This window comes from Strongylocentrotus purpuratus, unplaced genomic scaffold, assembly GCF_000002235.5.
Source record: "Strongylocentrotus purpuratus isolate Spur 01 unplaced genomic scaffold, Spur_5.0 spur5_scaffold_19, whole genome shotgun sequence".
Lineage (NCBI taxonomy): Eukaryota > Metazoa > Echinodermata > Echinoidea > Camarodonta > Strongylocentrotidae > Strongylocentrotus > Strongylocentrotus purpuratus.
Window position 1 is genome coordinate 7,979,746 of NW_022145604.1, and position 11,505 is coordinate 7,991,250.

Genomic DNA, 11,505 nt, shown 5'->3' on the forward strand with positions numbered 1-11,505 from the left:
GAAAAATTTTTTAAAAAATAAAAGGATAATAGTAGGTTAATGACATTTTAATGTTTTAGTTTTTGTGTGTGTGTGCATTTTTGTGTTCGTATGTTTGTTTGTTTTGTTGTTTTTGTTTTCTTGTCACGGAATTTTCGGACTTGTACCCCCCTTGTGGAAAGAGAATACTGGACCCGTGTTAAATATAAGATTTACCTAACGCTTTTAATTTTATGTAGTCGATATGATAGCTTTCATATTGGAGGTAGATTATTTATATTTTATGTTTTTAAATTTAGAATAAATATTTGTTAATGATATAGATATGTTTTTTGTTAAAGAAACAAAAATAAAAGGATAATAGTAGGTTAATGACATTTTAATGTTTTAGTTTTTGTGTGTGTGCGTTTTTGTGTTCGTATGTTTGTTTGTTTTGTTGTTTTTGTTTTCTTGTCACGGAATTTTCGGACTTTTACCCCCTTGTGGAAAGAGAATACTGGACCCGTGTTAAATATAAGATTTACCTAACGCTTTTAATTTTATGTAGTCGATATGATAGCTTTCATATTGGAGGTAGATTATTTATATTTTATGTTTTTAAATTTAGAATAAATATTTGTTAATGATATAGATATGTTTTTTGTTAAAGAAACAAAAATAAAAGGATAATAGTAGGTTAATGACATTTTAATGTTTTAGTTTTTGTGTGTGCGTTTTTGTGTTCGTATGTTTGTTTGTTTTGTTGTTTTTGTTTTCTTGTCACGGAATTTTCGGACTTGTACCCCCTTGTGGAAAGAGAATACTGGACCCGTGTTAAATATAAGATTTACCTAACGCTATTAATTTTATGTAGTCGATATGATAGCTTTCATATTGGTGGTAGATTATTGATATTTTATGTTTTTAAATTTAGAATAAATATTTGTTAATGATATAGATATGTTTTTTGTAAATTCTTGTAAAAGATACCGCCCATTCCGCCTTCTTGATTAAATATACACGTAAAAATGAAAAACAAACAAACAAACGGAAAAAGTAAAAGAATTCGTCTTCGAATCAGGTGATCTTCGATCTTTGATCTCGGAAATCAGAGACGCTTGTAAGAAAAGGCGGCTCCGCATGAGGACGATGACATATAACCACGAGCTGTTTAAATGCTCTTGAGAGATAACAATATAATGATCACATGGGGTACCGTATAGGTCATGTGACTATGAATGGTAATATGATAGCTTAGTAGCCACAAATGAGTCTACAAACAGGTTTCTATTATGACTTTAAGACTTTGTTCAGGAGTCTTCAGTATACATTTCCGATTTCTTTTTGTTTGAGTTCTCAATCTGTCAATCATGATCTGTTTCTTCTTTTCTCAAATCTGTCATAAACTTGAATCTGTTGTAAAATATTTGTCAGATCGAATTTTCTATCATTCCGTTGTTTACCTGTGAATAATTCTGTTAGGTACTTGAAAAAGAGAAGATTTTGTGGAAGATAAAATAAGCAGTGAACTTTCAACCTTGCAATTTGAAGTTTTGCCGACATGGAACAGGGTGCACCTGCCCCCCCCCCTCCCCCAATAAAAATGCAGCATACCTCAAGTGCACATAAACAGTCACACACACAAACACAAACACACACACACACATACACATTAATTGAATTATGAGAAAAGTATAATTGTAATACAAATGAATTTCAGAGAGCTGAGTTTTTCTTACATTTCTTTAATGTAATCCTCCGTACTAAATCACAAAGGACAGAGAATATTTTTCTTTATACGTGAAATAGATTTCAAATGTTCATTTTGATTTGTGAAATTAAAGTTGAAGTCCCAACGTATTTAGAGTATCCAATGCATTTCTTTTGCATTTTATTTAAGATGTGTTGCTCTTTCGACAGCTATTTTTTGAAATATCTCCCCTTTCACCATTTGCGGTAATTGCGAAGGAGCACACCAAACACTCCAATACTAAACATCATCGAGACAATATTTACGAATAGAAGAAATTCCTACAAAGAACAATAGATCTAACAATATATAATGCGATGCGTTGTGAAAGGTATTCCTTTTGAAACCTTCTGTTTCCTCTATTTCGAAAATACAAGTTTAGTTGCATTCCATTCCCATAAAATTGTCTGTATGCCCGAAAATGCTATTAATTAAGCTCAAAATACCTGATCTTCAAACTGTTGTTTTCTTGTTTCTGTTGCTAAACATCTAACTCGCTAGCAGATCGTAGGAGTTGTGAAATTCGTACATCACTGTCTATTGTATTCAACCATTATGGAAGAGGATCAAAAATATTCTCAATGGACAATGACAAGGATAAATATATAAGATCTACGATCGTAACCATAATGCTAAACCTGAGGAAGTACATCCTATTATATTTGCACATCATTATATTGGCTTTGGTTCAATGTATCTAATCATAAAGTTAGAATTATTCGCAAGCAAGAAACGAATCAAAATCAACTTGGAGATTACGCCTCTCTTGCTGGACTTCGGTGAGGTGGTTCATCAGTTCTTGCTTTTGGTCGTTCGCTTTTTGAAGCTGTGAAGACAAAAATTGATCAAGGATAAGAAAGGAAAGAAACAAAGCAGACTGGTAAAGACTAAAGAGATCTGGTTTGGAATATTTACGATGCAATAGCATTTCTCGTACAATTTCTATATCCTTCCTTAATCTTACTTTTAACAAATGAGTGTTTAGAAAGAAGCAACATTTTATCATTAAAAATAGAACTATTATATTGTTTTCATAGTTATTAGTATTATTATTTTCATCATTATCATTACTATAATCATTATTATTAGGCCTATTTATTTTTCTTTTTTTTTCTTATGGTAAAAGTAGTGGTAGTAATAGTAGTAAGTATGGTAGCAGTTAAAGTAGTAGTAGTAGAAGTAGAATTATTGTAGTAGTGGTTGTGGTGGTGGTAGTGGAATGGTGGATATATAGTTCATGCCTAAATATTTTCATTTTTGTTATCATTATTTTTCTAGAATCATAATCATCATGATGATAAAATGTAACATTGCCTACCAGATCAGAAAGTTGTTCAATCTGACCGTCCTGTATTTTTCTCTGTTCTGATAAGGTCTCGATGTCGGCCTGCAATTCGTTGACCCTAATCTGATCGCGGTCCCGGCACCCACATGTTTGCTCTACGGAAGAATGATGACCACGGCGATCCTGAAGAGACAATTAAATGTCAAAAATGAATACAGAGAGAGTGATAGCCAGGAGACCAAGGACATTTACTCATATTCAGCCAAACCTGCCATTGTGGCCACTTCTCTATAAAGGCCACCTATCTATACAGCGGCAGTGTATTTACCCCCCCCCCTTCCTATCGAGAAAGAAATGTTGTAGAACATGTCTAGAAAGTCAACCTGTCTACAGCAGCCGCTTTCTCTGTTTCCCTTGGGTGGCCTCAGTAGAAAGGTTAGACTGGACTATCAACAGATGATAAATGAATCTATATGATGGCAAATAATACTAACAGAACAACCGGTCCACCAATTTCAATCAAGGAACGATGTGGATGAACATTAGCAAAACATTTATACAGATAACAAGGTCACGTGATACAAACTATTCGAATACATTAGAAGAAGAGTAGCAAAAATTGACGATGATAAAAATAACGTTTAACATAGTTTTCCAAAGCTAATTTTGAATTATGGTAACGACGTTGTGTTGAGAGAAAAGGTTAGCTGACAAATTAATCGTTTGAATAATTTGATAATCATGTTGAATATGAGCAAATACAAAATATATGCAAACTGACTAAAACTTGAGAGGGTGCGTGAACATGTCTTACCAATTGAGAGGTATCTCCTTTGTTGCCTTTAAAAGAATTACTATTCAACTTCCCGACCTATATAAACATAGAGGAATATATTTTTTAATAAAATAATCATGGTACTAAAAGTTTACATTCAAATGCTAAGTATCCATTACAGGGAAAACTCGAGGTGTCCAAAAAGTATGAAGCATATATTAACAACAACAATAATGATAATGATAATGATAATAATATTGACAATGATAATGATAATGATATTGATTATGATAACAACGCTAAGCGCTTTGGGCCGCTTTGGGAAAAGCGCAGTATATAAATTACAATAATAATAATAATAATAATAATAATGATAATAATAATAATAGTAATAATAATAATAATAATAATAATAAAATAGTGATAACAACAACAAAAAAGATAATAATAATAACAATAATGACATACTCTTAATGATAATGATGTCTTTTTTAACGTATCGCATTCATTGTAGTCCTTACGTATCTTGAAGTGTTAGTCTACCCCTAAGCTGAACAGTTGATGACATAAAATGAGAAGAAAGGATGAAAAATAATCAATGTACTTTGAAGTATATACCTTGTCTGTGATGTTTTCCATGTGGTTAAGAAGAGTAATTCGTCCTCTTCTCACCTCCATCACAGTCTCCATCCATCCTTCCACCTCACCTTCCAACCTCTTCTTCACTGACTCAAGGTCAACCACCTTCTTCTTCCAGTTATCAAGCTCGGACTAGTAGGGAAACATAAGATTGATTTAATGATCAGATGATGATTGTATAGTAACTGTGAGACTCCAAAGTCTGTTATTCATATAATAATGCCTCGGATCGGACGGTTTAATTGTACATTGTCAGATTGTTGAACGTAGTAATACTACCTCTATCTTCGACTGAAGAGCATTAAAACAAGTTTTTCAAAGATATTTCTGCAACTCATCATCTACCTTTGAATTGAAATTCTTATTGATTAGCTTTTTTACTTATAGGGTACTATATAGGGTACTTTTTTTCTTTTCTGTTCACATATTGAGGTATATAAGGCTTTTCTTTCCAAATAATCCCTTCTTGAACATCTCATGGCCTTAAATATAAAAAGATAAAAGAAACTTATAAACCCTAATCTACAGTATGTCATTAAACAATGTAACAATAACTTGTTACTTCTGCATAATTTATTTGTAAATAAATTACATGTTTTGTACCGGAAGATGATCAGATGATGATGGCCTGACTATTCTTTCTGAGTAGCGGTATCAATTTGTTCTTTTCGCAGTCTTTACAACAAAAAGACTCACAAAGAGGGTGAATTTATCCACATTCCCCTCGCAAATGTAGAACAGTTGGCCGTCGTATTGGATTAATACACAAGAGGCAGAATGATTGCCGAACCTTTAATTGAGACTTCACTGCCTCGTCATCGTCTCTCCTGTCTTCCATCTCCTTCAGCTGCCTCTGCAGCGAGCCCAACTTGTCATCGAGAGCCAATACATTATGAATTGGGTGATGAGGGCGTCCTGTATCACTGCACGATCCCGAAAGCTGGCGATGGGCAGCGTCCAGCTGTAACGAGATCTCGCTCTTGGCTTCAGTCAACTCCCGCTCATTATCCTCAAGGGCCTGTCAGTATGGGCGTGGTCAAATAATATTGTTCTTATTTGATTGAAAAAAATAAGCAATGCCAATGAAGTTACATGAATGTATAAAGTCCTGTGCACTTCCAAAGGTTCAGATATCATAATACTACGACGTAAATGTTGTGGCAGCGTTTCGAACCCCATACCTTGTGGTTCACAGGGGACTTATCTACTAGACACAAATAAACAGCTCTACTTTAAGTCATGTTCCATTTGGTATGTACAACTAAGAACGTAAATCGTAAATCGTTTTTTTTTTTGTGATTGGAAGCTGACTGTTTGTGATTTTGGTTTCATCTTTCACGCAGAAAAGTGTGATCTTAAACAACGACTGGAATAGCAAAGGGCAGTGCCATACATCTCCAGAACTCTTTACGAGTTCATTCTCACCTTCACTTGACCTTCCAAGCACCATTTGTCTACCAGTAGATTGGATACCGTTTTGATAAGGTCATTTTGCTTCTCAAGATTCTCTTCGGGGCACAGAACTTGGGTCACGCTGACACCGTTGGCATTCAATGCAGAAGCACTGTTTTTAATTAGAGGTTCATTCTGTCTAGGTCGGATATTCCCTTCTGCAGGAGATATTTCTTTGAGAAGTTCACCTTGGACATTCTGTTGGCCCCCTGAAAGCTCCGGATGCTGCCTCACACCAGGTCCGACGATGCCACCTACTTCGGCTTTAGAATCAATGTCATCCGGTAGGACTTGACAGGCACCATCAATCATCTCTTTCTCGTTAACCTGGTTGGTCTCCGATTCCTTAGTTGGTTTCGACCCATTATTCTCTTCCGAAACTAAGGACATCTTCTTCTCGACACAATGCTCTTCTTGCAAAGAGGCCATCTTCTGCATCTTTGCATCATAGCAACAAGATCTGCAGTGCTTCCCACCCCTCCCCAGGTTCCTACAGTCCTTCCTTCCGAGATCCGTTCTACTAGACATCCTTCTCGCAGAACGTGGTCTTGTCTCCAGAAAAGCTTTGCTCACCTTCTGTCGCCTCAGAACTCGACGACGCGGGACATTGTTAAGCTGTGGCACTAGGTTTTTTGTAGTACATTTTGCCGTCTCGAGGGTAGGTGTGAGAGAATTAGAATGTTGTGTTTTTCGGTTCTAAAAGAAATTATAATGACAAAAAACACGAGATACCAGGTGGTGAATGTGCTTTCAAGATATCCCAAAGAGAACCTTTAACTAAGGCATCTTTATTTATATTGATCACATTACTGGTTCCAAATATCTAGGAATAATAATAAGAGTCACATCATTGGCCTCTGCCAGGTTCCTCTCAGCGCTTGAACACGACGAACATGATGAAATAGATTCGTTATTAGCATTGCATATAAGTGTATGCAACTACCACAAAGACTTACCAAACATAGTCACATATTTCTTCTTGTGATTCTGATTAATAGACCAATACGTTCTTACTAACATAATTTGAAATGCAACTTCAACTTACCTTCATGAATTCTTCGAACGATTCGTCGCTGCCCAGAAACCTCCCAAATTCCTTCAACCTCGAGACAATCCTCTCAACTTCCTCCACCGATGCCGAACTATCCACTTCCTGCAGATACATCCTTATCGTCTCTCTGACATTTAAAGGTGAAGTGGCCAGCGCTAGATCGTTCGGTAGAGACAGAAGGTTCTTGTAAATGACCTCAATCTTGACCTTAGCCAGCTGTCTCACACGTTCCAGGGCTTGATGAGTGCGGTCTCTTTCGTGGATGATCTCATGAATTCTGCAATTAATTCAAGAAGGTAACATTATTCAAGTTATCCCTTTGTCCATCTGTCCATGAACATCCCGGCCGTTTAGCAAAACGTTTGTCGCATCTGTTTTGCCTGGTCTGTTGTATTTGTCTCTACTTCCCGACCTTTGTTTGTGTATTTCATTCGTTGATGGTTTTTTAGCTTCTTCTGATGTCTATAGCACACGAGGCGTTATTTTGTCTAAGGTAGGTCTGCTCCAGTGACTGGAGAGGTCTTTGACGCACCGTGTGGGAGTGAATGCAAAATAAACAAAAGCAAACATTGCTTCCGTTTATTGGGTCATTAGCCAACTGCATATTCGGATTTCATTAGATCAGGTAATAACGCCTCGTGGACAAGGGGCAAGACCTCCCCAACATGAATCTAACATATTGCGTCACATGCCTGAAGCCAATCTATCCCACAGTTAATATAGTTTCACCTTTTATCCTTGTTTTTGACGTTCGCTCGTAAAGCAGCAATAACCGTTCCTTGGCGTTTGACGCGGCGATTGGCTCGGGCGATAGTTCGCTTGGCAAGTAGTAACTTGTAAGTCATTTGCGGGCTTTGTCGTGTCTCACCCGGATGATCCAATACTTCCTCCTGAAGCGAGAATAAAGACAAAGATTTTTTCAATCTTCTGTTAAATGTCTTTTGGATGTCGAGCAGTGTTTGTCGGTAGGTTTGCCTTCAGAAAAAGATTCCGCCCAAAAAATAATCCAAGCAATAATATGAATTTCCTGACAATGTTCTGATTTGGGCTTTCTGAGACGTTCTCTGACTTTAAGGAGTATTTAATAATTCTTTTTAATACATATGTAAATATGATATGCTTCAAAAACTCGAGTCTCTGTTCTTGGCTAAAGCAGGCAAAAGAAAAGTTACTACTACAACTGCCATATGAACATCATCATCTTGACATGAATTTCCTGTCCATGCTCATGATGGTTGCATAATCAATACGATCTGACACATTTTGTAAATCCATTTTTTTCCACCTGGAGAGGCGCTCTAGGTACTCATTGGAGTATACAAAGCACGAGATGGGCACAAATGATGGCAACTTACAGGCATCCCCACGTTGTTATGCTCGCGTCTTCCCACCAACCGGCGGGCGTCGACTGCGGCCTGCATTCGATTCATTGTTAGAGTTACAGTGACCGGCAAAGGTATATTTGAAGGATGTTCCGCCCCTTTGTCCTGGGGCTGGTATTCGCTTCTACTTTTCTCGGCTTCACAATCTTCAAGCTGGATTATATTATAGAAATTCATGTGATTTGTTACGGTTTATACATTTCAATATTATGAACTGAGCAAGCATGCTCACTTGAGTATAAAATAAGCCTTCGAAACATTACGATGATGATTTTCTTTTTTTGACGGCACATACGGATAATCATCTAATAATGTCTCCAGACAAGAGGAATTGGTGTCGCATTTAACTTTTTAATCATAAAATCTCTTTAATTTCAGCATTAAGTTTGATCGTAGCCTACATAACACATATTGTCAGCAGATGGATAATCTAAAAAGAAAAGGGCGCAACTTTTACGATTGTTAAGGGAGACGCTTTAATCGTAACAGATCTCGAACGTTTTCTTCAATCTTGAAAATGTATATTTTTTGTTCTGGCATATTATGATGATATTTACCTATAAATAGTTTCAATTCATAATCTCACCTTGTTTTTTAAGGTTTCAATCGTCAGTTTCAACTTCCGAATTTGGTCATAGAGCTCCGCTTGTTTTACGGCCATTTTGATGACGTCGTGCTGTTTCACATCAAGTACTTGTTGTTGGGCGTTTCCCTGAAGTTTCGCTAATTCCAAGATTCCATTTAGCTTGGTCGTCTGGCGCTGGTTTGAAACCAGTTGTCTCTCCGCCATGCCTACGAATACATTGCAATAATGACAATATTCGTTTTTTTCTTATTGTCAATGAGGAAAAACATACATCTGTCAAATGATTTTATATACCATGAAATAATTTTCTGCTGCTAAAAATAGGCCCTTTGTTGTTTATGTATAATCCTTATTCTGGCTTGACTGAAATCTGAATATTTTATATTTCATTAATTCCAATTGAGCATCGTCCTCTGTGACTTTATGTGAATTATGGGCAATATCAATAAATATTGTTTTTAAATATTTTTTTTTTTTAAATCGATGAATTGTGTTGACCTATTTGAAATTAAAACACCCCCTCCACCCCCTGACTGAATGGATCCCCAAAAGAAGAAAATGAGGAGACAGAGCATGGAAAGAGAGAGAGAGAGAGAGAGAAAAAAAGGGCGGGGTAACGAGAGGCGGAAAGGTATACGACCAACCGCTATCTCCTCCACTTTTAAATTACTGGAGGTCCCCTTTGCCCAAACTCGCCGATATAAAATGCAAGGGATATTAAACCTACGCCAGAATTTGTACAGCATCTAATGAGAAGCACACTTACGTAGTTTCCTCTGCAGTTCCTTAATATATGTCTCTTGTACTATGGCATCTGCCAGCAGTTGCTCGTCGATCGTGTTCAGACGGTCGATTTGAAGCTCTAAATGACTGATCTTTCTCCTAAACTCCCGCTCAGCTTTCATGATCTGAAATGTGCTCCTGAGAAAAAAAATGAACAATAACTATTTTCAGATATGCCAGGTATACAGCAGGAGTGCGCTAAACCAGTTGTACCGTAGAATTACCGAAAATTGTCAAACACGCCCGCAAAAGAATTTGTGTTTTCAGATTTGTAGTTTGTCGACAAGAGTTACAGAAATATGCCTAAATTATTCGATAGAAAGTTGTGAGAATGTCGCACCCCATCCCCGTCCTCTAGATCCTACGAAACAGTTAAATTATCTAGAGGATAACTTGTGTGTTTGTTTGTATGAATGAGTAAGTGAGTCTTTGCTTCTTTTGGATGAATGATTGTTTTTGTTGGTCACCGTGAAGCTACTGACTTGCATCTAGCTACAATAACAATTATTTTGTAACTGCCCCACTTTTGAGTATTAACATTGATGTACTCACCTGTCTGGTCTCACGATTACTCCTGTACCTTCCTTTTCATCCTAAAGAAAATAAACATATTTAAATTAGTCAATTAAGGTTGAAAAAATTATAATTTTTCCGTTGGCCTTAACTATTCAGTGTCAGTAATAATGTTTTTTTATTTTTTATTTTTACTTATAATTGGTGCCCCTGAAATTACTGAACAATTATGTTTGAAATGACCCCCCCCCCCCCCCCCAACCAGAAATCACCTACCCAAAGTAGTCTGCAAGCACAAACCCTGGTCAGTCGTAAAAGAGAGTCTGCACTACAAGACTATCATAGGCCATGTGCTATAGCTGCTCCTGACACAGGGCACAACCAGTAGGTAGCTGGGCTAGGCTTCTCTCAAGACACAATTATATAAAGTGTCAAATTAGGGTCTGTGCTTGCAGACTACACCCAAAGCACATCTTAGTAACAAATCAAAAGTTGTAGTTTTTATTTTTAACAAAACTTTTTGTGTTATGTTTGTTCCTTATTCTCATTCCTTCATTTTATTTGCACTCCATATAGTGAAAATACAAATGAACTACCTGATCCTCTAACTCTACCCCTCGCTCTCGGCCAGCGGACCTCGTTAGGGAGAACGCCTTCAGCCGACACCACACGCCATGCTGCTTATTATCCTCGATCTCGGCACGATCGAACGTGCTGCGGTTTTTTCCTCCTCCGCTCAACAAGCACGACTCGTCAGCCGCGCTCTGATTGGCTGAAAGTTCGCTACTGTCACCAAGCAGTCCGTCGTTTTTCGCTTCTCGCGGTGCTTCGGCCACAGAACATATGACGTTGTTGCTTGTATGTGATTGGTCCATTGTTTCAGGTGTTCACTTTATTTCTGGTCTCCCCGTGAACAGTGGATTAGCTCTGATGCATTGTCAAGATAAAAAAAGATTTCTTTTATTGGAGGGTTTTAAACGCGTTTTTTGAAGTGTCATGTTGTCTTTTTATAAGAGTTTGATTTGTTTTCCTTCTCATCATGACTCAACTTTTTTTTGGTACGAATATGATATATAATCTACGGCTTATATTATGTCTAGAATCTATACATGTATCTATGTTTTAATTTGTCTTAACTTTGTTTACATGTATTTCAAGAGTTCTCGAGAAAAAGAAGAACACACACCTATTGAAATACGGGTTCGCCCCTACATATAGTTTTTTTTCTCAGGTGAATATAAAAATACAAACTTTGTTCATGATGTTTTCGATATAGCATTGTGATTTCTGATCTATACAACCATCATGTCATGCAAATAATATATAATATG